Source organism: Nicotiana tabacum, chromosome 22 (genome assembly GCF_000715075.1).
Source record: "Nicotiana tabacum cultivar K326 chromosome 22, ASM71507v2, whole genome shotgun sequence".
NCBI lineage: Eukaryota > Viridiplantae > Streptophyta > Magnoliopsida > Solanales > Solanaceae > Nicotiana > Nicotiana tabacum.
In genome coordinates, this window is record NC_134101.1 from 39521141 (window position 1) to 39528345 (window position 7205).

Genomic DNA, 7205 nt, shown 5'->3' on the forward strand with positions numbered 1-7205 from the left:
GATAAAAACATATCCCAAGGAACATCACCAACAAGCATCAAGTCACCATCTTTATCTTTCATAAGCAGGTGCAAATTCTGACTTCCCTTTCTAAATATTCACCTATACTGAGCTTGAACATGTTCTCTAACGCCTTAAGTAGTTCTGAATATCCCTTATACATTTTCAGATCAATTTTTCTAAGATAAGGGGCTCCATCCATTTTGTTTAAATCTCAACATGAAGAATCAACTCCATTTTGTGAAATAAACAAACATATCCCGTTCTATAGTGATAAGTAGTGATAAGTAGTTCAATCAATATAATAAATTTACAGACTAAACAATGTCGTTGAATCTTCTCGAAATCATAATGACATACATTAAGATAGCTTTCGGTAAATATTCTAAATATACTTTAATAGTTGGGATCAGAAAGTTTTTTTACTTATATGAGAAGACTCATCAACAGCTCGTTAGATTGACATTATTCAATATCTACAGCAACCATACATGGGGTTGGAGTTGCACTATCTAAATACTAACTTAATCAAAGCATCTCATTTAACTATTCTCAACATTCAATCCTCAACTCCTGCCCGAAGACAGCTATTTTTCTGGAGGATTACTGATGAAACTTGATGTAGTAAATCAAGCATGCTGCCCTGCTCTGAGATGGTAAATGCTTAAAAAACAAAAATTACTCAAGAGCTAGCCTTTAGCTTATCTTTGTAAAACATATTCAAACTCTCCCACTACAAGTCCTTCGGGCAATCTGTCTTGCATCCAGGAGGAAACGAAATTGACATAAAACATAACCAAATAAGTTGTCAATCAACTAATAGAGGATAACCTCTTGATCCCGAACAATGTTTAACTACAAATAAAAGGTACTTTGTGGGAGCAAGAAATCACTTAAAAAGAAAAAAAATATGTTAAAATAAGCAGTTTATGGTGCAATAGTTGACACTAACTATACATAAAAGCTAAGACAATGAGACCTAAGCACATCCACGTAGTGCCAATGATATTTTAGACTCTTCAACATCCTTACTGGAACGTCCTTAATCTTTTAATCTTGGCAAGTTGTTAATCTCAGAAACTGTGAATTCACATGATATCGGCATTAGCTTGTGTAAATACTTCTAAGTTTAATGAATAATATATTAGCCACAATGGCTGATACTGATTTATTATTAGAACATTATAGCATGCCTTCTTCAAGTCATCCCTCTCTAACTTGGTCAGTTATTTTGTGAAAGGATAGCAGAACCAGGCTCTAAAGCTACTTCTTTTCATTTCTTTTTCTTTTTTTTTCCTGATAAATATGTCCAAAAAGCTTCGACGGAAACGGGAGTAAAAAGAAAAGGATAAAAAAGTTGGTGGGTTGAAGGTGAGAGAGACTAAGTGGCTCTTCTAAAATTGTCAGCAAAAAGTGATGTTACCCCGCTTCTTTAACTCTGAGGTAGAACATGACAAAAATCATAGAACACAATTAAGCCAGACCTGCTCCTAAAAATCCACCAGCAATAAAACCTCAAAACCTCTACTAAAGTCATACAAATAGATGAAGATTTACATCCATACTAAGCACTGACTAAAGCAGTTTATGAGAACAAAATCTATTGGTCACTTCTTTACCAAAAAAGAGACTTAAACTAGTCATCCTCAATCCAAGTCATCATCAATCCAACAATCATTTACTTGAAACTCATCCCCTTGCAAAGAAGAGTCCATAAATTGCCAAACATTTGTTGAGGGTTCCCCTCCTTGCAAAGAAGAATATTCTTGTTGTGCCCCTCCCTGCAAACAAGAATATCTTTGTTGCCAAACATTTGTTGAGCCCGGCAAAGAAGAATATTCTTGTTGTGCCCCTCCCTGCAAAGAAGAATATCTTTGTTGCCAAACATTTGTTGAGCCCGGCAAAGAAGAATATCCTTGTTGTTCCCCTCCCTGCAAAGAAGAATATCTTTGTTGCCAAACATTTGTTGAGGGTTTCCCTCCCTACAGCAACAACAACAACATACCCAGTATTATCCCACATCAGTGGGTTTTGGGGAGGATAGTGTATACGCAGACCTTACCCCCTACCTTGTGAGGATAGAGAGGTTGTTTTCAATAGACCATCGGCTCAGGAAAGTATAAACACCACATTAATGAAAATATAAACAAGAAGGGACATCACCAAAAAGCCATAGAAAAGCAGAATAAATACAACAACATAGTAAGGTGATCAACAATAAAAGAAAATAATGATTAGTCATAAAAACCTACTACCAACGGAAGGCGAGACTGCGTGCCAATACTACTGTTATGAACACTCTAGACTGCCTACTCTATTATCCTAATCCTCGACCTCCACATCTTCCTATCAAGGGTCATATCCTCGGTTAGCTGAAGTTGTGCCATGTCTTGCCTAATCCCCTCCCTGCAAAGAAGAATATACTTGTTGCGGAATATGGAATTGAGCAGAGCTTTGGTCAAATGTGGGGAATGAAGTTAGGGGGTAGAGGTTAAAAGTCCAGATTGCTGGGAAAGAGTGTTGGTAGCCAGGACTTGCGGAACCGTAGAGGGCGGTGGCAATTCTTTTGGCCTATCAGTGTTGGTAGGCACTAGTTGAGAAGAGGTGCCAAAAGAAGGCAATGAAGGTGGAACTATAGCCGGCGACATCAATTCTTGTGGCCGACCAGGGTCAGCTTCTTGTAAAGGTTCTCCACTTTTCTGTCTCTTCACCAATGGAGCCGGGATAAACTTGTCACGCCATCTTGTAATAGTTTTTCTAGACGTTGCAAAAGCAAACATCAGAAAGGGCAAAAAAAACTGAAACTTGTTCACATAAATGTGCAAAAACTTACTCCTAAACAACTGTTGCATCTTTGTGTATTTTGCTGCATGTGTGTTATAGTGAGTACTCTTTCGAATGGTGTCGTAAACCTTTAAAAATACTCCATGCAGAATGTCAAAGGTCCCATTTTTATGTTCAGGTTGCCCTCTCAGGTCGACCCTCTCGACCTCCACATAGTACATAAATCGATTGTTATCTAAGAATTCTTTTACTAGTGTGTCACAATCTAACATCTTGACCCTCTCTTCCATTTCATTAAGTGCAAAGATATCGAATCCTATACTAGATCATGTCCACCCCAAAACTCCCTCAATATGTTTCCTCAACTGGAGGATGGAGAAGTCTGACCCTTTCCAGTCAAAGACCCTGCTAGTGGTGGCAATTTGAGCCCAAACCCATCCAACCTGCTCAACCCGGCCAGAGATTAATGGGTTGGGCTATAATATTTTAGCTCATGGGTCAATTTGGGCTGAGCCCAAGTTAACCCATTATTTTTTGTTGCACCATCCCTGAAAAATTTTCTTTTTTACTTTTTGTTTTTTATATTTTTAATTTTCTGTTTTCTGTTTTTTTGTTTTCCTACACCACCCATCCAACCCCCAACCCCGCAATTTTTTTTGTTTTTTCACTTTTTTTTTTGTATTTTTAATTTTCTGTTTTTTCGTTTTCCTGCACCACTCACCCCCTACCCATCCACCCACCCCGCACAACAAAAAGTTTTTTTTTTACCTTTTTTTTTGTAATTTTTTAATTTCTGTTTTTTTTTCTGCACCACCCACCCCTCCCCCACCCCCACCCTGCACAATTTTTTTATTTTTTTTTTGTAATTTTAAATTTCTATTTTTTTATTTTTCTGCACCCCCCGCCCCTGCCCCCTCCCCCCTCGAAAAAAAATATTTTTATATATATTTTCAGTTTTAGGTTTTTCATTTTTCCCCCGCAATTTTTCTTTTTTATATTTTCAATTTTTTGTTTTCTGTTTTTTCATTTTTCTGCACAACCCACCCACCCCCAACCCCCCACCCCACCCGCAAATTATTTTTCAACTTACACATTTTAAATACTAATTTATTATTGAAGAAAATATATTTTGATTCTCAAATACTAATAGTATTTATTTACAGTTTATACATAGGTGTATAAAAGATAAAAGGCTTTGTTTATGCAAAATGAGTATGGTTCTAAAATATGGGACAAGTTGGGTAGGTTGGGCTATGACCCATTGTTTAGCCAATCTTGACCCAGCCCATCTTAGCCCAAGTAAACTTTGGGTTGGGTTGGGCAATAACCCATTTATTTACCTAACCCATCTTGAACCGCCCAAATTCAGTCCAACCCGCCCATTTTTCACCCCTAGACCCTGCTAGTCTTGGGATTGACCAGGGTTGCAACAACCATGGGATAATAACCTGCCATAAAAGAAGTTAGAAGTTAGAAGTTCAGGGGATGTATAGGTGATAAAATTAATAACGACTTAGAAAATGGGGGAAGAACATTATCTCCCTCTTTCTCTTTTCCTTTTGAGGTTAGAAGGGACCAAAAACCAAATATTCTGTTAGTTTCCTTTTAAGGCTAGCAAGGGTGAGGGTACAGCAATCAAAGCTTGCTCATTTCCTTGACCAGAAACCAAATTATGTTGGTTTCCTTTTGAGGTTAGCAAGGGTGCGGGTGCAGCAACCAAAGCTTGCTCAATTACTTGAGCTGAAACTTGCATTTGCACTTCTGTGGCAAAATCAAATCCCATGCTGAATGAGGTTTCCAAGCCAATTTTCTGCAGTTCTTCTTTAATCTCCATGAACTCATTTATGGGAAAGATCGAGTCTCTTGAAGTAGTGAGTAGTTCGAACCGAGCAACGGGCCGCCTTCAAAGAACAAAGGAAAATATCTAGAAAGACTAACTCCCATGCTCTTCGCAAGTTCATAGTGCAAAAATCCCCTCTATATTGGAAATCCCTTAAGTTGTTAGGGATGTCCCGTGTCAAAGCCTGATCCCGGTATCGCTCGAGCTCATCACTTCTCTTTTGAAATGCAATAACGAAGGGAGTATCCCTAACGGTGAGGGTGCTCCCTTCTTTAATCCAAATTTGCATTAAGCAACTTTTGGGGATGAGACTTTGTTGATTTGGGCTTCTGTTTCTGGTATGGAATCACTCTTGCTTAAAATAGGTGTCTTTTATTACACTAAAAACATTCAGAGCCCGTTTGGGTTAGCTGAATTTAAGTAGTTTTTAAGCAGTAAGTACTTAAAAACAATTTTTAAGTGTGGAGCTGAGAATAAGAAGCTTATGTGTTTGGTAAAAAGTACTGAAATGTTCTTTTATTATTAAGAAGACGAAATACCCTTAAAACTATTAAGCGAAAAATGAGCTTGTTATTGCAATGATAAATCCACAGGATGCCAATAATAAGAACTTCATTTTTTTTCCTATAAAAATAATGATAATTTCAACCTCCTAAAGTGCATGTTGCCACATTCTTCCATACTTCAAATAAAATTCTGATATATAACCAATTGTCGACGATAGAGCAATACATTTGCACCTCAATCTAATTAACGGAAGAATTTGCACATAAATAATTTATAACTTCCCTTGCAAATAATGACAACAATATACTCAAGACTATAGTGATCTTATGGCTGATATATAATAGAAATAAAGATATATCATAACATTGCAATTATTCGTCCATGCAACGTTAAATTGCTTCAATCGCTACATAGATGTTATATAGCATTGCAAAACACTAATTGTAATGACTCGACTTGTCATTTTAAGAATTAACGCCCCGTTCAGTGACTTAAGGTCTCGAGTAGCTTCGCAATATGTATTATGACCCACGGGTGTAGTCGAGTTTGATTTACTGAAGATTCAAAATTTAATTAAAAGAACAATCCTTATTTAGAAGCTTAAATGGAAAGAGTTGACCGGAGAATTAATTTTTGAGCAAACGACTTCGGAATAGAATTTTGATAATGTAAATAGCTCCGTATGGTAATTTTGGACTTAGGAGCATGTCCAGAAAATTATTTGAAGGTCTGTAAAGGAATTTGGCCTGAAATGGCGAAAGATGAATTTTTGGGAAGTTTGACCGGGGGGTTGACTTTTTGATATCGGGGTCGAAATCTGATTCTGAAAATTTGAATACCTCTGTTATGTCAATTATGACTTGTGTGAAAAATTTAAAGTCATTCCGGATTGATTTGATGTGTTTCGGCACAAGATATAGAATTTAAAAGTTCAAAGTTCATAAATTTTGATTTGAGGCGGATTCGTCATTTTGTTATTGTTTGATGTGATTTGAGGATTCGACTAAGTTCGTATAATATTTTAGGACTTGTTGGTGTATTTGGCTGAGGTCCCGGGGGCCTCGGGTGTATTCCGGATTGTTAACGGACTAGAATCGGGCTTGGTGTTATAGCTGAAGCATCGGATTTTGCTGGTGCTGGTTTCCTTCTACGCGTTCGCGTAGAGGAAGTTTGAGTGCTACTGGAATTTGGCCTTCATGTTCGCGATGTAGGTTCCGCGTTCGCGAAGGTGTAGAAAGATGGGCATCGCGTTCGCGTGTTGGAGCTCGCGTTCGCGAAGAGGAAGAACAAGCAGCTGGGACCCCGCGCATTTGGTCTTCGCATTCGCGAATGTGTTACGCGTTCGCGAAGTTAAGGGCCAGATAGGTATCGTGTTCGCGAGTGAAGCCTCGCATTTGTGAAGAAGACTTGAGGCAGCAGATTGACTTGTGCTACGCGAACGCGAGAGGGGGGCCGCGTTCGCGAAGAAGAAAAATGCCTGGGCAGAATTAAAAGTCCCAAAAACTGGGGTTTGAGTTCATAATACAAAAATCAAATTGGAAGCTCGGTAGAAGGCAATTTTTGGATAGATTCTTGCGTGGGTGTTTGGGGTAAGTGATTCTTATCCAATTTTGATTAATTTTCATGATTATGCCTTTGAATCCATCATTTAATTCGGATTTTAATGGAGGAAAATTAAGATTTTTGTAAAATCTTCCAAAAATAAAAATTTAAGATTTGGAGGCCGAGTTGTTATTGGAATTCGATAAAATTAGTATGTTTGAACTCGTATCGGAATGGGTGTTCAGATTTCATGAAAATTATGTCGGGTTCCAAGGGGCGGGCCCCGCGTTGACTTTTGTTGACTTTTTGGAATAAAATTTTAAGTCGACGTATTATTATTCGGAATTATTTTCGATGAATTTTAATGTTATGCAATTAATTTGGATAGATTTGAGCTGTCCGGAGGTCAATTCAAACAAGAAGTCGATTTTGGAATATCGACATAACTTTAAAAAGGTAAGTATCTTGCTTAACCTCGAGTGGGGGAATTACCCCTTAGGCATCGAGTCTTATGTGCCATTTGTGAAATGTG